Here is a 26,040-nt window from a genome sequence, read left to right on the forward strand (position 1 = left end):
ACCAAAGAAACCATATTTCTTTATCTTTGGTTCCACTTCCAGCTTTCAAAATTTTCCAGATTTTGCAAATCGTGCTTAATTTTAGTTTTTGGAGAGATTTTTTGAAATCGAGAAGTTTCAAAAATAACATGGTAGTAAAATAAAGAAGAGGAGGAGAAAATACCTGTTTCCATGTCGTCTATTCCATTGCACACTCAGGGACAGCTTGCAGGACAGGTTGAAAGTGAGCTGAGTTGGGCAGCCCATGCTACCAAAAGGACAGAGATCATACAGTAGACGAGTGTGAGTAAATTTCTGTAATGACTAAATTTCTCTTCTAGAAAGTATCTGTTCTAGTTTCTAAGCCTTTGTTGAAGTCAGCAAGTCATCATTGTGAGGATGGTACGGGAAAACTTCTACCCAGTGTCCCCAAGACTCCTGGAGATGTGTCAGAGAGTGCCTGGGGAGTACCTGAAAGTTGCTGAGGTGCATTCAGACCATTGACCAAGGCATAATTCCACTTTGTCATGTGGACCTGCTAGTGTTCCTACACTGATCCAAAGTGGCTGTGAGATACTGGAAGGAAAACTGAAGGACTGGGGACTCCCATCTGTTCCTCCAGTGAAAGGACAAAGCACATCCACATAAAGATGTATCTAGTTGAGAAAAGCATGGCTGAGCAGATGGTACTGTCAGGAGGGCTTTCACTGCTTCATCCAAGGATATTTCATGAGTCATTCATTGACTGATGACAGAGTTCAGAACACATGAAAGGGGAAGAGGAACTTTGAAGATTGCTTTGCAAATCTCTTGAGAGCTTTAAACCAGGACCAAGACTAATGAAGGACGGTGGACTACAAATGAGTATAGACAATGCTGACTTGCTGACTTGGACAAAAGCCAAGAAACTAGAAGAGATATTTTCTCATTGCAGAGTTTAGGAGTGTCAAAGGGGATCATAGCATAGGTTGCCAAACATTTTACATTTCTGTATATAAGATAAAAACCATGAGGAATACATCCGTAAACCTGAAATTATTCATGCAGATGATCAGAATGTGATTTAATTTACAGAGCAGACTTGGAGAGAAAATTCACATAAATGGCATATTGATTAAAGGTATTAATTTAAAGACAAAATGTGTTCATGGACAAAAGGAAGGAAGTGTTCCTTGCATATCAAAGACATGGACTAGATCTGAGGTCTCAAGTGTAGTAGGATGTGAGTCATGCAGTAAATCTCTGGGTAGGGATGAAAGGAAAAAAATACATACAACACAAGTGGGTCACTAAATGAAGAATGTGGATGAGACTTTGTGAGAAACAAACACAATCAAACAAAACATAAATCTTGTGATAGTGGGAAAATTGTCTGGGAAAGGAATAAAGGAACAGAAGTTATACCTGTTCTGCTAAACAGGAAGACACAAGGACCAATCCCTAGGTCTGAGGACAAGCATGCACGCAGGTTTGCTTCCTTACTGTTGAGGACAAACCTTGTTTAGAGCAGATGGACACAGTCTGCTCTTCACAACACTTGGTCCTGAGTCTACTCTAATTCTCTGTGGCCCAAGGCAAAATCATGATTTTCTATGATACCTTCTTTTGCTATTCAATATATGTGAAGGGATGTAAGGGCTGTGTTACAGTTCACCAAACTGGTCCTTTAATGGCATGGAACAGAGAGCACATGCTGCTTACCCTGAGGATAATATTTCAAGGTGGACAGCTCTGAAAACAGGTTACATAGTAATTTGTCAGGTGGGATTTTCGTTGTGTTTTATTTTTTTCTACAATCCAAATGCATAGAGCACCAGCAAGGCAGGTTTATTATTTTTCTGTAAGTTTGAACAAATAATTGAACTAATTAAATAAAGAAACCAAGAAAACTAGAGGGGAGTTTGTATTTAGCTACTGAGGAAAAGTGAGGTATGATCAAAATCCTGGAGGCTTGGGAACATTCCCTTATGTGATCATGTTGCATGGTACTTTTATGCACTGTATATATACATGCCTAATTCCAAAGTAAACTGTCAGTCACCTTCATTTCAAATAAATGGAAATTGGCTTAGCTCCTACTAATGCTCCTTGGATCAGACTAATGCTCCCTCACCACAGGCAATACTCATTTCTGTAAGAGCATGACTTCTACCAACCCACCTCCTTCAGGGCCATCCCTTGGCCTCTGTGTGGCTGTTGTGTGCTAGAAGAGTACTGGGACCACTGTATGGGTCAGCATTCTCCTCTTACAGTCTTTAGGTTTTGCTTACCCTACAAGGCAGATTATGCAGTTGTCATCAGTGTAGGGTCTGGAGACTGCCTTCATTGTGGCATCTAATTTCTTACTAAATGGTTTGATCTTCAAGAAATCCTGTGCTACTTATGAGGCATCACTCACGTTCCAGACTCTGCAGGAAAGAGTTTCTGTCTAAGAACACAGGCAATTTTACATCTATTCAACTCCACGAGATTTCTACAGCCAGCATGAGCCTGTCTGACTTTGTTTTGGAAAATGTGTACAACTACCTCAGACCATGGCACAACACAATTTTCCCCCTTTACAAACTGTATTGTGGTTTAACCTCAGCTGGCAACTAAACCCCACACAGCCTCTCACTCACTCACCCTGCATTGGGATGGGGGAGAGAATTGGAAGAGTAAAAGTGAGAAAACTTGTGAGTTCGGATAAAGACAGCTTAATAGGTGAAGGAGAGGCTGAACACACAAGCCGAGTAAAATGAGGAATTCATTCTCCACTTCCTATGGGCAGGCAGGTTTTCAGCCATCTTCAGGACAGCAGGAGTCTATTATATGCAACATTGACTTGGGAGACAAACACCATCACTCCAAATGTCCTCCCCTTGCTTCTTCTCCCCTCTAGCTTTATGATGCCATATGGTGTGGAGTATCTCCGTGGTCAGCTGGTCCCAGCTGTGTCCCCTCCCAAATCCTTGTGCAACCTCACTGTAAGCTTTGATATGAGCACTAGTAAGCAGAGAACTAGGACATCAGCTGAAGCAGTAAAGGAAGTTTATTCAGAGACACTATAACAGACTGGGAAACTCACAGCTGGTTGGGAAAGAGCACACACACCTGAGCTGGGCTCTGGCCTTAGATATCAAAGGCCTGACACATGCACAAACTGCCCTCTGGGCTGTTTTTTGCAGTTTTTCCCTTTCTCTTCTGTCTTTCCTTCCCCCAGTCTGTGGGAAAAAATGCTTTGAAGTTTTACACAACCTGCAATTATCTTCTCATGATAGAGACTTCATCTGTTTCGTGTGTTTTCAGTAAGAGACAAGGGAAAGACAGAATGTTGCTGTTTCCCCCATATTCTTCTCAACTTAGGCCTCCCAGCTGCAAAGGTCTCTTGAGCAAAGGAAAATCCTTAAAATAGCTCCCCTCCTCGCCCATTTGTTGTGCTTGTCCCCTTGCCTTCCTACACCCACCCTCCTTGCTGGTGTGGTGGAATGAGCAGCAGTGAAGGCCTTGACTGTGTAAGCTACCCAGCAATAACAAAAACATCCCTGAGTTATCAGCACCATTTCCAGCACAAATACAAATCATAGAATCATAGAATCAGCCGGGTTGGCAAGGACCTCTGAGGTCATCAAGTCCAACCCTTGATCCAACACCACCGTGGTTACTAGACTATGGCACTAAGTGCCACATCCAGTCTCATCTTAAAAACCTCCAGGGAGGGAGAATCCACCACCTCCCTGGGCAGCCCATTCCAATGCCTGATAACCCTCTCTGTAAAGAATTTCTTTCTAATATCTAACCTAAACCTCCCCTGGCAGAGCTTAAGACCATGCCCTCTTGTCTTACTGATAGTTGCCTGGGAGAAGAGACCAACCCTCACCTGGCTACAACTTCCTTTCAGGAAGTTGTAGAGTGATGAAGTCTCCCCTGAGCCTCCTCCAGGCTAAACAACCCCAGCTCCCTCAGCCTCTCCTCATAGGACTTGTGATCGAGTCCCTTCACCAGCCTTGTTGCTCTTCTCTGGACCTGCTTCAGCACCTCAATATCCTTCCTGAACTGAGGGGACCTGAATTGGACACAGTACTCGAGGTGTGGCCTCACCAGTGCTGAGTGCAGGGGAAGAATCACTTCCCTAGTCCTGCTGGCCACACTGTTCCTGATCCAGGCCAGGATGCCATTGGCCTTCTTGGCCACCTGGGCACACTGCTGGCTCATGTTCAGCTTCCTGTCAATCCAAACTCCCAGGTCCCTTTCTGCCAGGCTGCTCTCCAGCCACTCTGTGCCCAACCTGTAGCGCTGCAGGGGGTTGTTGTGGCCAAAGTGGAGGACCCGGCACTTGGCCTTGTTGAACCTCATCTCGTTGGAATCAGCCCAACTCTCCAGCCTGTCCAGGTCCCTCTGCAGAGCCCTCCTGCCTTCCAGCTGATCAACACTCCCCCCAACTTAGTATCATCTGCAGATTTGCTGATGATGCACTCAATCCCCTCATCTAAATCATCGATAAAGATGTTAAACAGAACTGGGCCCAACGCTGATCCCTGGGGGACACCACTAGTGACCGGCCACCAACTGGATGCAGCATTGTTCACCACCACTCTTTGGGCCCAACCCTCCAGCCAGTTCCTGACTCAGCACAGGGTGCCCCTGTCCAAGCCATGGGCTGCCAGCTTTTCAGGAGTATGCTGTGGGAGATGGTGTCAAAGCCTTTGCTGAAGTCCAGGTAGACACATCCACAGCCTTCCCCTCATCCACCAGGCGGGTCACCTGATCATAAAAGGAGATCAGGTTGGTCAGACAGAACCTGCCCCTCCTAAACCCGTGATGGCTGGGTCTGATCCCTTGTCCATCCTGTAGGTGCTGTGTGATTGCACTTAGGATGATCTGCTCCATAACCTTGCCAGGCACTGAGGTCAGACTGACAGGCCTGTAGTTTCTGGGGTCCTCCTTCTGGCCCTTTTTGTGGATTGGCGTGACATTCACCAACTTCCAATCATCTGGGACCTCCCCAGTGAGCCAGGACTGTTGGTAGATGATGGAGAGTGGCTTGGCGAGCTCTTCTGCCAGCTCCCTCATCACCCTTGGGTGGATCCCATCTGAAGACAATTAACTGTATCCCAGCCCATACCAGTGCAGTGAGATTCTTGGTAGCCTTGCAGTGAGGTTAATACAAATAACCAGTCACTCCTTTACTCTCTTGTCAAGAGACTGATTTAAAATAGTAATCTACTCTGTACTCTGTGCAATCTCTTACATGGCCAGTGACTTTGAAGTATACTGAATGTGTCTGAAGAAAAGATTTGTTGACGTTTTCTTCCATTTAGTAGTAATTTATTGCCATTAAAAATAATTCACCACTCAAGTAGGTGAGTATTGCTGGTAATTGCTGGTTGACCTATTTTTCTCTGATCCCACTAGGATAAACAGGCTCATTTTTAAGAATTGATTTGCTTTAGGGACCTCCTTTCCACAGGGTTTAATATTTGATTAATATTTGGTGTTAGCTACATTATGCTTCTAGTAGTGAAAAGTACTGTTTTAGTCAGACTGCTCTGGTTTGGAAAAGGAGGATGAAAATGCAGTGACTTACTACCAATAGCAAGCAGAGTTTTGCAGCACAAAATTGGTCAGAAGGCCATAGTGTAAAGGAGTGAAGAGCCCAGAATAAAGAAAGGCTGAGACCCTCTTGCCTGCTGCCAAGGAAAATGCCTGTTACAAAGCAAAGCACGCACTTGTGTGTGTTTAAAGCAATATAATTAGAGAAGACATACATGATGTCTTTGGGGATTAAGTAAAATTTTAAGTTTCCCTGATAAACTTCACAAGCTACTAAGTGAGGTCCCTCTGCTTTGTAACACAGTTTTAGAACTGAGACACTTAAAGTCACCACATCCTAAATAAAAAGAGCAAGGTGACACAAGCAGGGTGATTTTCCTTTTCATGACTCTCTACATATGTACGTAAAATATTTTGGTTTGTGTCTGGTCATTTCATATAGAACTGCTGTTTGTTAATTTCTTGTTTTGACAGGGTCTGTTGGTTTTGGACAAACCAGCTGGAGAGACAGAACCCCAAATGAGTTGCTTGCCTTTTGTTTGAACCTTTCCCTGCCCCCTTCAATAATGAAGGGAAAATATGAAGTGATATAAGTAAAAAAATAACAATTTACTGAAGAAAATAGCGGTAGGTAACTACAAAGATACAAAGGAAAACTGTTTAAGCCAACAAAGGCAGAAATTGTTTTCTAGTCGCTCAGCCCCTAGGACAAAAAAAACCAAGATGGTGTCTGGTTTCCCCTGTAGAGGACAAAATGGCGGCGGCCATGTAGGTTCCCCAGGCAAAGACAAAATGGCTGAGAAGCATCACCCTTTTCTCCCCCCCCACCCCAACAGCTGGAAACTCATGGGGTTGTTGCCATCAAGGTCCCTCAGTGCAGTCCAGGCAGCAGCAGCCCCGGTAGGAACTGCTACCTGTGGCTAGGGTTGAGAAGAACTCCTGTCTTTTCCTCAGCGCTGGGGAAAAAGTGACCCCTTCCTCTTCCAGTCCTTGGCTTTTTTTTCCTGTCAAGCACACGCCTCCCTCGATGACTACTCATTGCTAAAGCTCTGCACTCTGGCTTTGTAACCATAACATAGGGTTTTCCTTTATGGGCCATGCTGACACAAAAGTGAGCACAAAAAGATTGTGTAGTTCTGTGTAGATGAAGAATAACGGTGCTTAATCTTCTGCTCAACTTGCATGATTTCCATATACTGACTACCAGCCTCAAAAACATAATGAGGTCATTTCTTTGTGGAACTTGCTGTCTACAAAGTAAAAGAAAAAAATACATTATTTGGGGGGAAAAATGATGCAAGAAAGGAACAGAGGGAAGTCTCCAATTTGCATTTCCAAATCCTTAGAAAATTTTATGGAAATATATGTTTAGAAAAGACAGATTGGGACAAACAGCTAACAGTGGGTTCCTGACTTTAGCTTTTTGCATGTAATGTAATATATTGGATGGGAAATCAAGGGAATTTCTGAACATTCAGGTAAAGCTTTACCCTGATGAACGTACTGAAAAGCAAAGCTCCAACTCTGGTTAAAAGATTATACCAGAAGGTGATTTTTAAATTTTTTAGACAAGTGGTGAAAATACTGCTAAATTGATATTGGCATATCTCAAGATTCTTCAATTATGGTACTAGTTTTGCCTCCCTTACTCCACCAGCAGAACCCTTTTTCTCATGTCCTAATTTGTCTCCTTCCTTCACACCTCTTCTCAGTGGTAGTGGCTTTTCTGTCCCAAATGATAGTCAATGGGTGTTAGGCTAAATGATTCTAGTGATATATTCCAATCTGCTCAGCAAAAGGATGGAATAATTTGAGGTTTGGCCTAACTTTACGGTTCTCATGAGTTGAAATTAAATCCATTGAAAAAAGAGGATACAAGAAAGAAAATGGAAAGTTACAGATTCACTGAATTATTAATCATCTCTGGTGTATAAAAATATCCCAGAAGGAATTATTTTTTATCACATTCTTGGTTAAATGAAGCATGTATTCTAATTATATTATTAAGCAAAATTATAATGAAGAAGGGTCAAAACAATCAAGAACTATCTTTACTCACAGTCTATACTTGCTACTCATTCTTACGCGAAGAGTTGTCTCTGCCAGCCCTCCTCCCTTGCTACCCATGATAAGGAAATTAAGCAATTGTTTTGAAAGGAAGTAAGATCAAGTGACATAGTACAGCTAATGAAGATATTGATTTAATGCTTGCCCACAGGGAGAACTGAGCAGAATGAAAAGATTTTTTGTTTTTCTTTCCTTGAAAACTTCAAGTTCTTATTTACAGTGAGTAGACTGGCTTTGCAACCTGCAGCTGGTGGAGTTGAGCTGGTTGAGTCCCATCCTCAGAGGGATTTTTGTTCCACCACAGAATAAAAGACTGAGACACAGATTCAAAATGCTGCCTCAGGAATCCCAGCACTGTGAACCCGCTTGAGACCTGTAGACTGACTAGATGGTGGCAAGCACTGAAACTTACTGTAGTCGCCATCCTTGGAGATATTAAAAACCTAACTTGGTGTCCTGAGCAACCTGAGAGATCCTTTGCCACCTCTGTGATTCTGTGATATGTTTGGTGCCAACAAGAGATGCCAGTATAGCTGAGACCTTTTCTAGAGGCAATGGAGAAGGGGAAGGTGTGCCCATCCTCACTCCTTGATTCACTTTTGTCTTGATCAGGGTCTTCATTTATAGTAAACCAATCTCAATGTCTGTCAGGTCAAGAAGACTCACATATTCAGGGACACATCTTGCGTAATTTGCCTTGTTTTATTTAAGTACAGTCCAGGTAACTGTGAATTCAGCCAAATCATACCAGTTTTACCTGCAGCCAACAGAGCAGAGAGATTTGTGGCTCAAATTGTAGTTCCTGTTCATTGAAGCTGTCTGGAGCTGCCCTTCCTTCTGCAGCAAGCAGAGTTCAGTCTCAGTCTTTTTGTTTGGTGTCTTTAGTGTTTATAATCCAGCAGTAAATTTCCACCTGATGGACACTTAGAGACTAGAAAGAATATAGTAGACTAATTAGCCATCACAGATACTGTAGTGTCCCCCTAATTTTATTGAAATATTATCAGTCTTGATCTTGTTGAGGGAGATGTTATGTATAGATTGGATTTGCTTTTTTTAGGTCTACCTGAAGCTCTCTGGTCTAGGCTGAACAAGCCCAGCTCCTCCAGCCACTCCTTGCAGGACAAGTGCTCCAGCCCTCATCATCTTCACGTCCTTCTGCTAAACTTCATCCAGTTTATTGATGTGCTTCTTGACAAAACTATATGTAGAATCTAGATGTGGTCTAATCCTTTTTCATTGCTCACTTGTGGATTTGAGTGCTCCCTCATGAATTAAATATCTGGTAACAGCACTCAAGCTCATACATCAAATATAGGAAATTTTTGACCAAGCCTAAAACTTTATTGTATGTAAACTCTGTCCTCCTACCAGGTGATGTCTTTTTGCCAGCACTTGGCATCTCCACTTGTCAGAGTACTGGTGACAGATACTTCAGTTACTCTTTTTATATTTGAAAAGAAGGAATAGGAAGCTGTTCGCTTGAGGAAATGAACGTGTTTCTCACATCACAGTTGGTCTCTTTAACTGCTATACAAAGGAACTTCTTTGCCTGTTGTTTGGAGTGTTTGCTTATTCATACGAACTGAAACAGCATAAACAGGAAAGAGTAAGATATTCTCACTAGCATAGCTTCGGTATGCAGAGCAGTGTAAAGGTATATCTGTGGAGATATATATGCGTAAATTAGGTGTGAAATAGTTATCTCAGGTGGTCCAACAGACTACTGTTTGTACACTTTCGGTGTTCACTGTGGGATTTTTTTATTGTTGTGTTTTTGAGGTTTCTTTTTGGGTTTTTTTGTTGTTGTTGTTTTAATCAAACTTTGTTTTGTTTAAGGTTAAATGTGAACTTTAAAATCCCATTGCCTGCTAATGCAAAGCTGTCTCTGTTATCCATATGGGAGCTCTGTGACCCATGCATTGACTGAAGTGTGGCTGTGTTTCTGCAGAAGACGACTGAAACCTACATATTTCTGATGATGCCAAGCTCTGGCATGTGATATCTGCTATTTCATTGGGTACAGTTTATACCATTATCTCAAGCATCACAACTATTTCATATTACTCATTAACAAGGGACCTAACTTAATGACTGTGATTTGCTTTTCAAAGGTTAGCTTGCCCTTGACAAGAGGGGATGCAACCAGCTATCAAATGGTAGCCTACAGCTTCTGGGTTTGCAACAACTTTGCACCACTTTGAACAAAACACTTGCTTTTTCCTGATCCCTAGATCCACCCTTTGAAAGGGGAATTATAATCCTGGTTTTTTTCCACCTGCTGTCAACCTTTAGACATGTGTTTTGCAGGTCAGGTGGTGCTGTGTGTGGATCACGTCTGAGCACAACAGGGTTCCCTTGCAGTCAACAGCCTCTGAGCAACACAAGTTGTGAGTTAATTAAAAAGAAAAGGCTGCACAGTTCTGTAAGCGTACAACACTTGGAGTGTGGCCTTGGGTAATCTGAAAGCACTGGAGATGCTTTCTCCTATACAGAGGAATCAAGACACCCATCTTCCTGTCTTTTGTTCTATCTGACTTTCATGAACTGCTTACTTCCCAATACCGTAGTTTTTAAAAGCGGATATAGTGTTTTCTAGTTCTACCTTTTCAGCACAATATCATTACTGAGGAATCAGTGTGCAAGGTAGAGCAGAACAACTCTTGCTTCGTAGCTAATAGGTAAAGAGCTATCACAGATGAAGCTGAGTTTATACAACCAGAAAAGATCATTAATATATGTACCTAAATGAATGAAGATTATTAGGTTTTCATAATAATTTGCTACATTATTTGACCACTCCATAGAATCGCAGAAAGGCTTGGATTGGAAGAGACCTTAAAGACCATCTAGTTCCAACCCTCCTGCCGTGGGAAGGGACAACTTCCTCTAGACTAGGTTGCTCAGGGCCCCATCCAACCTAGCCTTAACCGCTGCCAGGGATGGGGCAACCTATTCTGGTTCCTCGCCACCCTCTGAAAAAAGAACTTCTTCCTAACATCTAATCTGAAATCTCTCTGCTTTAGTTTGAAACCATTTTCCTTTGTCCTATCACAATCTACCTATCAACTTTCACCAATTTTTATAAGCCTCTTTTAGGTATTTCAGGATAGTCAGCCTGCTATGCATTTACAATTAGGTTTTTAAAGGTCAAAGCTAGAATTTTCAAAAGGCTTCTCTACCTTGCATCAACCGTGGTAAGAGGTTTTCCACTGACTTAATCCAGATCCACATTAGGCTAAAACATCCTAACCTTTTAAAAATCAAAATTATCTGAAGGCTCTTTTACTAGTTCTCCTGCTGACAGAACAATGGCACCAAACACAACAAATGGTTAGAAATGAGTAAGTCTAGTTGTAAGGTCTGCGTGGGAGGGCTTCTCACCACCAGTACTACAAAAGTCTTCAAATATATGTCACGGGGACAAAATCCCAACTTGTTTTAAGACCATATATGTCATTATAAAAGGCATATTCGAGAAGGCATGTGGGATAAGTTTCATTTTGGAATTAAATCTGCCAACGGATGTCAAGTGCAACCAGAAGGGCTTCTTCAAGTACATCAGTAGCTAAAGGAAGACTAGGGGAAATATGGGCCTGCTGCTGGATGAGGTATATGCCCTGGTGGCAAAGGATGCAGGGGAGGTGAAGTTACTGAATGTCTTCTTTCCTTTAGTTTTTACTGCTAAGGCTAACCCTTTGGAATTCCAGACTCCAGAGGCAAGAAAGTCTGAAGGAAAGAAGTCTTTCCCTTGGTCGAGAAGGATTGGCTTATAGATAATTTAGGCAAACCTGACACCCACAAATCCATGGGCCCGGAAGGGGGGCACCCATGGTCCTGTACAGCCTGCTCTAGGTGAACCTCCTATAGCAAGGGAGTTGGACTAGATGAGCTCCAGAAGTCCATTCCAACCCCAGTCATTCTGTGAGAACGAGGGACTGGATTAAGTGGCCCAGGTGTATGTTTTCCTGACCTATGTTCCTTCATTCCTTTGGGAGGTTATTAATAATCATGTCTCTTAAGAATCTGAGGTACACACTGAGCAGTTAAGTCTGGCTATTTAAATTTTACTTTTATATTTAGACTCTTAAATTAATGTCTTGGATATGAGACAGAATGAACATAATTTGTTTCCTTTGTCCTTAGGTAAATGAGGTTCCTAAATTGTGTGATCTGAAGAAGAGTCATTCAGACTGTGCAGGAAAATAGTGGGCTTAGCAGTGTAGGTGCTTGTGAAGTACTTAAAGAGAGGAAGCTGTACTTAGGCTAACTCAACCTGCTCAGAGCTGCTGGAAATTTCATTAAAATGCTTATTTTCCGAATTTCAGTCATGCCTCTCTTTTTTTGATAGTTAGGAGCGAAGAGAACATTCTTTGGGTGATCACAACTATTTTTGTAGTGATTAGTAACAGCATTCATTGTTGTAGTCTAGGAATGTGACCAAATGTGAAAAGTAAGATCAAGGAACTTCTTTGAAATCAGAGGTGTAAGAGGTGTGAGCAAGTACTGGAGAAATAATATAAAACCACTGAGCAATTTACAATGCACGTACAGTGTGGTATAGTTTTTGTTGCATACTGAGTGATAACAGGCAAGACACTTCATTTTTTAAAATTAAACTAACAGTTTATTAAACAGCAAGATGTTTTTCAAGATGATGTGACTGGTTCTGATGTTTACAGCTATAGACAGATCCCTCTCTGTATGTCCTGCCCTTTGCATGACTCTTGTTTCCAGTCAGACTACTACAGTCACTGTTCTCTTCTCTTCTCTTCTCTTCCAGCATTGGTTTTCTTGCTTTGTGGAAGGCATTTCCAGCCAATTGTCATGGTCTTTCAGGTTAATTTCAGGTTAATGCATTTTTATGCTAACTTACTGAAATGAATAAAGCCACTATTCTGTCTTAAAAAGGCAAAAGTTTGAAGAAAAAAAACCCGTAAGCATAGTAAGTGACTATTAGCTCCTTTTCTCAGAAATTATTTTAACAGGGAACCCTGTATGCCAAGGCCCTCTTTTTGCTGTGCCTTTATATTATAGCCCCTCACTTTCTGAATGTGATTAGACCCCTTGAGCATCATGATGACTGAAGAACAAAACCTGGCAAAGGCTAAGCAGTCACAAAAATAAGTTTCAAAGCTTGTCAGGATGATACCAACAGAAGGATGTAAATGGTGGGCTAAAAATGTAATTTATTTTTGTGCTTTGTTTTGCTGTAATGACTCACAGCCACTTATCACCTCTGTGTCAGAACGGGAAATGGAGACGAGCTGTCGTTGTTCCTGACAGGGCTGCATCTTCTCTGCTGTTCCTGTTTAGCAAGTGTATCCAGCTCAGGTGTGACACTCTTGAGAGGCTTTGCAATGTGGTGTCTCAGCCGGAGCTGACCTTTAGATCAAGTATGCGTTTAGTCTTAGAAACTGGTTCAAGATCTGAGCTCTGTCTTTAGCTTGGTGCCAAAGAGCTGTGACTCTTTTCAGTTATACCGCTAATAGTTGAGTCTGAAAATACATTGCTTGATTACATCCTTTTGCCTATAAATCTGCTTTATATCCAGTGTGCTCATTTGTGAGAAAACACGTCTTAAAACGTTCCAAATACTTTATGTACACTCTGGTCTGAAACAAATTATAACAGTCCCTCCCATAAAAAGATGGAGAATGAAAAAGAGGAATATTCAATTTAGCTAGAAGATCTCAGCCCACACCATTCTTACTGATGAATAGCAAAAAGTGAGATGTTGATTTGATGTAATTTACTTCAGTGATGGTGAACTTTTAGTTCCTTACTGGGAGCACCTCTAGATGATAATGGGAAAATGAGACTTTTTATTCTGGAAGACGATTTGAAAGTCTTGCTGATATTTAATATCTAACAGCTAAACAAAGCAGGACAGAAGTACACAAGCAGAGCTCCACCAAACAAGGATTTTGTTGCATCAGATGCATCATGGAGTAAATTTCTCATTAATTAAGTCCAGTAACTGCAGCATTAGAGAATATTTCAATAGCTTTCAGTGGTGTATTGAAATTGGCCGTATTTTATTACAAGACCAGAAGTTTTTTGACTGAAAACCAAGAAAAAGGGGGGGGGCTACCTTTGAAGATCACCTAGTTCAACCCTTATGCCATGGGCTGTACCCTAAGCTGAGTTTTTCTTGCATTAACAACTTTTATTGTTTCTTTTCCTCAAATTCTTTAAATGGAATTGAAACTGAACTCATCCCTTTACCTAAGTCTGAGCCATTTCAAAACTGTGAAACTGTTTCAACAGAATATAATAATATTTTATGTTCACCTCCTTTTGCACTTCCTATCATCAGGCAGAGGTGCCTGATTGGAAGACAGGTTGCCACAAGAGCCAAGCACTCCAGTCTGACTGAAAGCACCTGAGTGTTCATTCTTCTTGCCATGGTTCCAAACTCCAATTCTCCTTTTTCAAGTTCTTACTCCAGAAGGAGACTAAAGGCAGATTATTCTGTGTGATTTCATACCACATCAGTTACCGGTATGTGTTCAGAGCTTTGTAGGGCTTCAGTTGCACTGTTCTTCATAGAGCTACTGGTGCTGACTCTGAATCTTTATTTGCCAGCATATACTGTCTAATCCAGTTAATTAGATGTGATCAACCTTCTCTTAGGTATTAGAGCTTTTTTAGTCTTAATTGTATTGAATTAATTCTGCTAAGGAGCAATTACGTGGACAGTTATGCCACTGGATGTGAAGAGCAATGACCAGCCTTTGGGCATAGGCCAGGGACAGAAAAATTTTCATCAGAGTCAGCCACAACCAGAGGGCACGGTCTTAAGCTCTGCCAGGGGAGGGTTAGGTTGGATATTAGGAAGAAAGTTTTTACAGAGAGAGTAATCAGACATTGGAATGGGTTGCCCGGGGAAGTTGTGGATTCACCGCCCCTGGAGGTTTTTAAGATGATACTGGATGTGGCACTTAGTGCTATGGTCTACTGCCACGACAGTGTTGGATCAAGGGTTGGACTTAATGATCTCAGAGGCCTTTTCCAACCCGGCTGATTCTATGATTCTATGTGACACTAATCTTATGGTATTTTTGAATACAGGTAATAAATCCAAACCTTCATGGAAAAGAACCTACTGTTGAATGCACAGCAAGGTTTCAAATTATCTTGGAGCTATAAGTTACTGAAAAGTTGGGACTGAGTGGTTGTTGGGATTTAATCTACCCTAACAGGTAGTTGAAAGGGAGAACATGAGCGATATAAACCTCATGCCCAAGTTTAAGATAGTTCCCTTCTTCATAAGAGTGGAGGTATTTCCCTTGGATATTTTGGGAACCATTCGTTTTCTTCTTTAAAGAGATGACATTTTATTGAATTATATGTAAGTCCTCCACAGATCAGCTCTGCCCACCACTGACAACAGAGCTGAATTTATTAAGCTTTTAGTCTGTGTTGTGTTTCTCAGCCTTGGGTATTGTTTGTCTTTTGGAAGTGAGTTTTCAACCTGAGGTCTCTGCATCACTAGAGACTACAGACTTAAATGGTCCAAAAAAAAAAAAGCAAGTCAGTTCTCAGTTAGCTGAGTCAGGTCCATGATTTTGTTGGAAAACATTTTAGAGGTTGGAGATTCTATACTAAGAAAAAGACAGAAAACCTACTTACATGTTTAAATTGCATTAGACATAATAACTATTGTATATTAATTAATTAATTTAATCACATTAAGTCACATTAAATGTAGTTTCTGTACTGCTAGGTGTTTGTATTAAAGAAGTTTGTGTGAAATGAGGCTGACAAAGCACTCATTATCTGAGGTGCTTTCTGTGAGGAAACTGTGTTTTGGGAATATGGAGAAAGTTAAAAACACCATATCAAACAGATCCTTAGTTTTGAGGGAGGTAGAGACCACACTCAAAACTAACTGTCACTTGGCCTGTGGAATTACCCTTTGCTTTCCAAATCTCCATGAACCACTACAATACAGCAGTGTCAATTTGATGTGTCACTCTTTGGTGTCACATTTTCATTATTGATGTTGCAAGGATGCATTAATGTTGCTAAGTAATGAAAGTTAGTCTTTTGTTATTAACGTTGTGAAGCTTTAAAATCCTAAGTATTTCCATTGATTTTTGCATATCAACTGTCTACTTGATTTAGCTTGATTCCTTGCTAGATTCCCCACAGAAAATCCTCCTCGTTCTGGAGGTGAGCAGCCTCTGTGAGTCAGCCAGGGAGAGGCAACAGGGAGAGCTACCCACATATCCACACTCAGTATGATTCACATCTGCATGGGGGTGTCTTTAATGCTGTGTAAAAGGCTCTTGCCTCCATCATGATGACATAATACAGGGGTTTAACTTACCAACCCTGGATATGCCGTGTTTGTTTCCAAATGAATAGTGAACAGACTGCAGATACTGTAAATATTCTATGTAGTTACTTAATTAACCCAAATGCCTGTAAATAAAGAGGACTTTTCTGAATTAGAGGGTAAACAGTAATTGCTCAAAGCCCTTTTGCCCCAGCAGACTGTGGGGTGAGCTGAACTGGTGTACAAGTACCTTGTACACACAGTGTAATGAGACCTTGGACACACAGATTGCATGCAGACATCTACATAAAACCCCCTAAACTAAAATGGCTTAAAACTGATAGTGAGGCACTGGAAGAGGTCTCCCAGAGAAGTTGTGGATGCCCCATTCCTGGAAATGTTCAAGGCCAGGTTGGATGGGGCCCTTAAGCAACCTGAGCATACCTGCCTGTAGCAGGGGTGTTGGAATTGCATTGAGATAATCTTAAGGTGCCTTCCAACTCAGAACATAGTATGAAATATCCTGACTTTAAGATTCAAGATGAATGCATTTGTCTGTGAGTTCATGATTAGCTTGTAAGGGGAAAAGGGACAAAAGTAGGCTTGCCAGTGACGAGCGATGAGATGGTGTGCCAAAATTTGAAGAAAGGAGCCCTAATGGGATCCCTCAATCTGCTTCACTGGGTATTGGCTATGATGTACCATACCTGAAATGCTTCTACGCTAATGCATGCGGCATGAGGAACAAACAAGAGGAGCTCGGAAGCTTTGGCCCAGTCCCAGAGATTTGACTCGGCTGTCAGTAGAAAAGGAACTGATAAGATTATGTAGCAGGCCATGAACAGTACGAGCTGGGAGAAACTCCTTACTCTGAGGAGCTTCATCACAAGATATGTTAATATTTAGCAATGTTTGATTGTCCTGTCTCCTTCAGCAAGATATGAAAGACTTTGTGATGATGTTGTCAGATTATGTAGAAACCCTTTTGTTCTCTCCCCCATGTGGTCCTCGCTACAGGAAAATATTAACCACTTTGTGTAATTGCAATAGAAAATTGTGTAATCCTCTAGTTAGCATAATCCGTTCCCTAGTTAGCATAACCCATCCTCTTCATTAACATGTCCTGCCTCCAAGACCCTTATATTGCATGTTGCGTGTTCAGTAAAGATTCCAGCTTCTACCCCCAGCCTGGGATCGTTTAGTTTTTGACCTCTCCACAACCCAGCCCAGAAGATTCCTAAAAAACCTGGATGACAACTTTATGGAACAGGTCCTAAGGGAGATGACTCAGAAAGATGCCCTTCTTGATCTTCTGCTTGTCAACAGAGTGGATCTTGTGAGTGAAATTGAAATTGGTGGCCGTCTTGGCCACAGTAACCATGAAGCCATTGAGTTTAAAATAACTGGAGGAAAAGTGTCAGCAAAACCTGAACTATGGACATAAGGAGAGCAGACTTCAGGCTGCTCAGGGAATTAGTAAGTAAAGTCCCCTGAGAAAATGTTTTTACAAATCCTGGGGTCCATCAGTGCTGGTCGCTTTTTAAACATCTCCTCCTTAGGGCACAGGAGCAGGCAATTCCCAAATGTCGGAAGTCGAGGAGGTGAGGCAGAAGGCGAGCTTGGCTGAGCAGGGATCTTCTCTCGGGACTAAGGAATGTGTGTGCCTGTTGGAAGAAAAGTCAGGTGACATGGGAAGAATTCAGAGATGCTGCTTGCCACTGTAGGAAGAAAATTTGTGCAGCCAAAACTGAACTGGAGTTGAAGCTGGTCAGAAATGTGGAGGACAATACAAAGAGTTTTTTCAGATATACTAATTGCAATGGCAGTATAGAAATATCATTGGCCCATTACAGGATAAGGATGGTCACGTCACAAACAGGGACAGGGACAAGGCAAGGGTGTTTAACACTTTCTTCGTCTCTGTCTTCAACACAGATGATGGACCAAGGGGGTCACAGTGCTCTGACCTGGAGGACCATGACTGTGAGGATGATCAACTCCCAGTTGACCCTGAAATCTGCTCCTCCAGCTGGCTCTATGCGGTCTGATGAGATTCATCCCAGAATTCTCAAAGAGCTGGCTGATATCATCTCAAAACCACTCTCAATTATTTTTGAGCAGTCTTGGGAATCCAGAGAGGTCCCAGCTGACTGGAAGCTGGCAAGTGTTGTCCTGATTTTCAAGAAGGGCAAATAGGAGGACCCCCTAAACTACAGTTCTGTCAGTCTCACTTCAGTGCCTGGTAAAGTTATGGAGAAGATTATTCTGAGAGATATTGAAAAACGCCTGAAACACAATGCAGTCATTGATCACAGCCAGCACAGCTTCATGAGAGGAAAGTCCTGCTTATCAAACCTGGTTTCCTTTTATGACAAGGTAATCCACCTAGTTGAACAAGGGAAGCCAGTTGGTATGATCTTTTTGGATTTCAGTAAAGCTTTCAATACTGTCTCTCACAGAATCCTCCTGGACAAAATGTCCAGCACACAGCTGGATAAACACATCGCGTGGTGGGTGAGCAGTTGGCTCACAGGTCAAGCACAGAGGGTGATAGTGAATGGTGTGACATCAGACTGGCTACCTGTCACTAGTGGAGTTCTGCAGAGCCTCATCTGAGGCACAGTGCTCTTCAACATTTTCCTGAATGACTTGAATGCAGGAGTGAAAGGGATACTGAGCACGTTTGCAGATGACACAAAACTGGGAAGAGCTGTTGACTCCCTTGAAGACAGGGAGGCCCTGCAGAGAGGACTCAACAAATTAGAGGACTGGGAAATCACCAACCATATGAAGTTCAACAAGGGAAAGTGCTGAGTTTTGCACCTGGGATGAGGCAACCCTGGATGTATGTACAGACTGGGGAATGAGATGCTGGAAAGTAGTGCCATAGAAAGGAACCTGGAGGTCCTGGTCAGCAGCAAGTTGAATATAAGTCAGCAGCGCCCTGGCAGCCAGGAGGGCCAACCGTGTCCGGGGGAACATCAGGCAGAGCATTGCCAGCCACTCGGGGGAGGTGATTGTCCCGCTCTTCTCTGCACTGGTGTGGCCTCACCTTGAATATTGTGTGCAGTTTTGGGCACCACAATATAAGAAAGATATTAAGCTATTAGAAAGCGTACAAAGGAGAGCAATGAAGATGGTTGAAGGGCCTGGAGGGTAAGCTGTATGAGGAGCAGGTGAGATCACTCCATTTGTTCATCCTGGAGAAGAGGAGACTGAGGAGAGACCTCATTGCGGTCTACAACTTCCTTGTGAGGGGAAGAAGAGAGGCAGACACAGATCTCTTCTCTGTGGTGACCTGTGACAGGACCCAAGGGAATGGCCTGAAGTTGTGTCAGGGTAGGTTTAGATATTAGAAAAAGATTCTTCACCCAGAAGGTGGTTGGGCACTGGAACAGGCTCCCCAGGGAAGTGGTCACGGCACCAAGTCTGACGGTTCAAGAAACATTTGAATGATACTCTCAGGCACATGGTGTGACTTGGGGATAGTCCTGTGGAGGGCTAAGAGTTGGACTTGATGATTCTTGTGAGTCCCTTCCTACTCGGCGTATTCTGTGATTCTGTGATGTCATGGTTTAGGAATGGTCCAATTTAGTTTTGCTGCTAAAATCACACAGCTGCTTGTTCCCCCCTCATCCTCCAGTTGGAGGCACCAAAGACAAAGATCATGGGCTGAGATAAGTACAATTTAATGGAAACGGCAAAGAGATAAGAAAACACAAATTATAGCAACAATATTAGTAACAAAAGATATGAGACAAAAGAGCAATTTCTACAGAAAAGGCCATGACAATAAACAAATACTGGCTCTCCCCACCACATTTTCTCGACCAGAAGGAACCCCTTCTCCCTAGAAGAGAGAGTCCCTTTCCCCAGCCTTGGCAGTGAACTGATATAGAATTACCTCTAGGTCCTAGCCATGCCCCTTCCTGGCTACTGCAAAAATTAACCCTGTTCTGGCCAGAATCATGACAGTTCAAAACCTGAAAACTAAGATGAAACAAAAGAGTAGGTATGATCCCACTACTGTTTGTATGTTATGGATTTATATGAGCATGATTCTAGATTTATCTGTTTCCCTGGGCATTTCTACTTAATCTGTGGAGGAAAACCAAACTGATATTCCATACGCAGTACACTGAGAGGACCATAGGTGAAGAGAAATCAAGCTAAAATTGGTAAACCTACTCTCTTAATCTTGAGGACTTGAGTCTAAAAATTCATCATGCAGCTTACAAATGTGGCCCTTTAGCAACTAGGATGTGCCACCAGGAAATCTGTAGGATCCTACATACCCATTTTTGTGTGCTTGGTGGCTTAATATGCCTGATATACAGCGTAAAAGACTAGCAAAAAGACATTGATGTGATAGCCTTATGCATAGGAATCAGGCAAATCTAAACTCACACTGTGCTCTTGGAAGTTCCAGAATTGAGATTTTGGATGAAGAACATTTAGTATGTATAACCATGATACCCTTGTAGCTGATCCCTGAATACAGGGAGAAATGCAGAGTACAGCTAGATATTCTCTGCATCTCTTGCTGTTTCTTCCTACTCCTGGAAAAGAGAGTTTAAATGTTGTGGATGCACTGTTTGAAAAAAATGGCAAATAATGGACAGAATTGGCAGCTGATCATCTTTTTATATTTCTTTGATCTCCTGAAGATTATTGCTTGATTCCACTATGGTGAAAAGACTTTCTTTGCATTTTACCATGACATGAAATCTCAGGATAGTTTTACTTGCCTTTTGTTTACATAATACATAAACTTGTGGCAGAGTGAACGCCACATAGTGGCCATATATGATAAAAAATGAAATCTGTAGTGTGGAGAATTCCTCCTACACGAAAAGGCATCATCCCAATTATCAGTGGCCTAACTAGGACTGTACATGTATGTCTTGCATAAATGCACCAGTTATACGGATAGATTGCTGTTTCAGCATGGGATGAGGCTTCTGTCTTGTTCTGTAGGGATTTAAATGGTCTTTTCCTACTGCCTTTAAACGCTATGCAGCCTGAGAATGACTGGCCTCTATTTCAGTGCAGCTAATCAGTTACCAACTCAGGTATGTTTTCTTCTGCTGAAACCCTTGCCTTGCTCTTTCCTCTCTGTAATTATGGAGACTTCTTTCTGTATAATCTAGAGGAAACATGAAAACCTTCATTGTGGAGTCTGGAAATCATGCAGCAGTTTAGAAGTTTGACGTTTAGAAAATAGCACATTTACATTTAAATGAAGTGTTAAAATAATAGACTGCTGCTGAAGTTCAAAGCTGAGGATGTGAATTTTTTACAAAGGGCACTTTGCATCTTCAAAGAAAGAATCATGGGCTTTTGAAACCCCTAAGTTAAATCTTGCAGCCTGTGCCAATCCAGTAAACATAAATGAAAAGAGCTATGAGTAGAATTACAGGGGCTCCGTAACAAGTTATGCAATAATTTTCTGAAATGAGAGCATCTGAAAAGAAATGTCTCTTAGTCTTAGTTTACTCATTCTTTCCAAATAGGCTTATTTAACACGTGGTTGACCAGGGAAGCCTCAGTCAAATCTGAAGCATTTGTCTCTTCATGAAGAGAGGGCCATTATCCTTCCAGCAGCTAACGTCTCTGAAGAACCATAGGAAACGATTTAGCCCTTACTGCTGTCAGATCTCATATGCCAGAGAAGAAATATGAACGTTACAAACAATATTTTATCATGTTTTCCTAAAGATCACTTAGGTGCCTGCTTCTTCTTTTCCTGGTGCTTTACACTGAAGATGAAGAGGTGTATCAGCATGTCTAAAGGCAAAAAAACCCAGACATTAGGTATGAGGGGATAAAAAACCTCTCTGTCAAGTGTTTTCTTTTAAGAGATTCTCAAAAATAAATATTCTTCATTTTTAAATACTTTATGTGTTTAAATACTTTTTGTGTTGCAATTTAGCCAATTAACACTGTGAGGACGCTGCTTAAATGCATCAGATGAGTGAGCTGTCAGCCACTTGGAAACTAGGAATGTTTTAACTACTTGTGGCCTAATGAGAGAAGATTATGCTTACTGCTTACTGCTTACCCTCCAAAAGCACACATATCTCTTATAATGCAGAAATCTTAAAGGAATAGAAAATTTCTAAATACAAAAAAGCCCTGTAAAATTTAAGGGCCATGCTGTTAACACATATACTGGTTTTAAAAATATAAATAGACAGTGATGGGGGAAGAATAAAATACATTTCTCCTTTTTACCTTCCAAATGTTCTTTGGTGTCTTTGTGCTTCCAGCAGGGAAAAAAAGATTCTTTTGATGCTTTTGATGAGCACATGAGGAAGAGTATATCAGGATGAAAAGGTCATGGAATGAACGCCTTGTTGTAACAAAGTCCCAGCCCTCTGAGGTGACAAAGCGAGGGGGCACAGAACAAAGGCATCAATAGCACATCAAATAGTTTCAAATAACACCATTTTTCATACATAGCATTTCACTTAATCCCTGCATTGTTTTTGTATAGGAAAAGTTAAGATGATGGCATAAGTTGTTCAGCAAATTAAGTGTATATTTTGGAAAAATAGGTGGAGAACAAGAGGGAGCATGAAACTCCGGAGTCTGAAAGCTTCTTTCCCAAGTAATGGTACTTGAGGCCACCTAGTTCCTTGTATGTAATGCATTTGAAAGATGGTCCCTATATATGTGGGGCATTATCATTGTGTTTTAGGGGTTTTTCTGGTGGTTTTTTTAAATTAAATTGTTCTCCACGCAAACTCCATATGCAAAAGGTGCTTTAATACAGATAATTTGAATACCCTATCAATTCACAATCTATGCCAGAAAGGGCTGCTAGAGCCATTGTGTTCACTTTTACTGTGTCCAGCCTGAGAGTATCCAGATCAATCACTGCAGTAGCTTTTTGGGAGTTCATGTCTGCAGATTGAACAAAATACTCTAAAATACTAAATATCTGCTTGAAATTTAGCAGCAGAACAGGCTTTCATGGTGTTGCAGTGACACTCAATGTAAGATTAGTGCCACTTTAGGGCAAACGGAGAAAATCTCTTGATTCACTGTGTTTAATGATATGTTGCTTGAAATTCCTCTGCTGTTGTGTAAAGTGCTTAAACTAAGACTAATTAACCCTTGCAGGAATCTAGTCCTATGAACACAAAATTTGCATTAATTTACAGTGACATAGGAACTGAAGTATGACAAAAAGGCTGCAGTTGATTAAAGACTGAATTAGGAATTTTCTATTTGAAAAGCATTGGGATTGCTGGTTCTTGGCTTTATGGATTATCATTTATAAACTAAGGCATGTGGGATTGGTGAATACATTACAATATGGAAAATCTAGCTTATATATTGAAAATTATATATATTACGTATACTTCATGTAAATATTTCTGGTTCATTGCCTTTTGAACAAAGTGAATGATAAAGGAAGTAGAGAATAGGTTTGCAGTAGTTATACTGGCTAAGTGCAGCTTTTGACAAAGATGCTTTAACATTAAGCAGCACACAAGTGCTTGAATCAGACTGCTGAAGTGGACTTTCAGTAAAGTTCTGCTTGAGAGTAGTGAAATGTGGAGAATATTATAACATTTCCCATGTCAAAAATATCCTTTAGAAGTCCCTAGATTGCTACTGAAATATAAAAGGAAAAAAATCCCAAAGCCTGTTCTTTCTTTTTGATTGATTGATTCATTCACAAAATATTTCCTTCTCAACTTGCCCTAGCATTTCATCAAAATGTCATTGTCAAGGAATGTTAGATGTCTTGCCAATAAAGTCTCTCACTGGGCTGTGCACTTAGTTTAAATCATCAAGATTAACCTGCACCAGCTAAACTTAAGTCATACAAAAAAAGCAGCAGGCTGCTGTAAATGGGATGGAAAGGGAAAGGCTGCTTCAGGCTATGGAATACAGAGATTGGAATTGAATCTGCACAGTAATCTCCTTGACACAGCACATAAAGTCCTGGAGTGACCAAGGTGAAGGCCTGTGAATAGCTTGGTATTAAAGGAAGGGTAAAAACCATGGGTACCCACTTTTCAGTGGGGCAGGGAACCTAGTGAGAAGCAACAAGGAAAAAATTGAAGCACTCAGTGCATTTTTTATCTCAGTTTTCACTTGGAAGCTTGTCCTCAGGGGTCCCTGGTCCCTGAGTCTTCTAGCAGAATCGGTGGGAGCAAACCAGTACCCACAGCAGAGGAAGAAAGAGTTAGGGATGACTTAAGCCTCTTGTGCATACACGAGTCCATAGGACCAGATGGGATCCATCTAAGGGTATTGTGGAAGTTTGATAATCACATCTTGATGCCACACTGCAACATTTTAGAAATGACATGACAACTGGAGAGGCTCCTCATAACTGGAAAAAGGCAAATGTTATATCATTTTTAAGAAGGGCAAGAAGAGGGATTCAGGAGACTGCAGGCTGGTCAGTCTCACCTCAGTCTCTAGGAAGGTGATGGGGCAAATCCACTCAGAATTAATTTCTAAACTCACAAATAGACCAGAAGGTGATTAAGAGCAGCCAGCACAGGTTTATCATAGATCATAGAACGGTTTGGGTTGGAAGGAGACCTTGAAATTCATCTAGTTCCAACTCCCCTGCTGTGGGCAGGGGCACCTTCACTAGACCAGGTGGCTCAGAGCCCCATCTAAACTGGCCTTGAACATCCCCAGGGATGGGGCATCCACAGCTTCCCTGGGCAAGCTGTTACAGTGCCTCACCACCCCCACAGTAAAGAATTTTTTCCTAATATTGAATCTAAACTTACTCTCAATTTGAACCTATTCCCCCTTGTCCTTTCACTACATGCCCTTGTAAATAGTCTTGACCCATCTTTTCTAAAAGTTCCCTTCAGGTAATAGAAGGCTGCCATTAGATCACCCCAAAGGCTTTTGTTTTCTCACCTTTGTCTCTTTTTCCAGATTTACCAAAGGGAAATCATACCTGACCTTCCTCCCTGTTTTCTGTGATGAGGTGATGAGTGCTGTGGCCGAGGGAGAGGAAGTGGATGTTGTGTACCTTGATTTTAATGTGGTCTTTGAACCAGTGTCCCATAGTCTCCTTGTCACTGAATTTGGAAGGTAAGGGCTGTATAAGAGAGCAAAATGGTGGGTCGGGAATTCGCTCAACTGGTGGACCTGAAGAGCTGTGATTAGTGATGCAAAGTCTAGCTAATGGTCAGTGGGGTCCCTCAAGGATCAATAATGGGACCAATCCTACTTAAAGTCTTCAGTAACAACCCAGATGATGAGACAGAGTGCATCCTTAGCAAGTTTTTGGACAACACCAAGTTGGAGAAAGCATTCTGAAGGGCAGAGCTGCTACTCAGAGGGACCTTCTCAAGCTGAGGAAATGGATTGTGAGGAACCCCATGAAGTTCAGTAGGAGCATGATATTGCATGTAGGATGAAATAACGTAACACTACAGGCTGAGGCTCAGCCATCTTGGAAGCAGCTCTAGAGAAAAGGTCATGGGGGTCCCTTGCAGACAAGAAGCTGACCGTGACCCAGCAGCATGTGCTTGCAGCAGAGAGCTACATTAGGAAAAGGGTCACCAGCAGGGCAAGGAAAGTGACCCTTCCACTTTGTTCAGAGATTTTAAGACCACATCTAGAATACTGTGTCCTGGTTTGGACTCTCAAGTGCAGGATACGTATTGATATACCGGAGTGAGTTCAGCAGAGGCCACCATGCTAGTAAAGAATATGGAGCACAGGCCACTTGTGGAAAGGCTGAGAAAGTGGGATTTATTCAGCCTGGAGAAGAGAGGCTGAATGACAGGCTGTACTGCAGTCCACAACTAACTGATCAGAGGATGATGGAGCTAGTCTTCTTAAGGGCAAACAGTGATAGGATGGGAGGCAATGGGAGCAAGTTGCAGTATAGAAGATTTCAAATATATATTGGAAAAAATACATACGAATGATCAAATACTGATGCAGGATGTCCAAGGAGGTTGTGTAGTCTCCGGCCTTGGAGGTGTTCGAAATTGACTGGGCATGGACCTCAACAACTTGATCTGTTCAGATCTATTTTGAGCAGGGGATTGGACAGTTTGACTTCGGAGGGCCCTCCCAACCTAAAACATGATGCTGGAATTCTGACAGTATTATTGAGATTCTGAGGGAAAATTACATCTACTCATACACTTATTGCCACACAGATGTGAATATTTCAAGCCAGA

At 41.8% G+C, this 26,040-nt stretch overlaps 1 protein-coding gene across 1 annotated transcript in view; it reads left to right on the forward strand.

Annotated features, from left to right (window-relative positions):
• Nucleotides 1-3,685, forward strand: part of LOC113949244 (POTE ankyrin domain family member B2-like) — a 29,277-nt gene extending 25,592 nt beyond the window's left edge. Inside the window, exon 23 of the transcript XR_003528411.1 lies at nucleotides 3,674-3,685. The gene's annotated coding sequence lies outside the window, so the exon portion shown is untranslated. The remainder of the gene's footprint in view (nucleotides 1-3,673) is intronic.
• Nucleotides 3,686-26,040: the final 22,355 nt, after the last annotated feature.

Source organism: Corapipo altera, unplaced genomic scaffold, assembly GCF_003945725.1.
Source record: "Corapipo altera isolate COAL_440 unplaced genomic scaffold, ASM394572v1 0, whole genome shotgun sequence".
In the NCBI taxonomy this organism is placed as follows: domain Eukaryota; kingdom Metazoa; phylum Chordata; class Aves; order Passeriformes; family Pipridae; genus Corapipo; species Corapipo altera.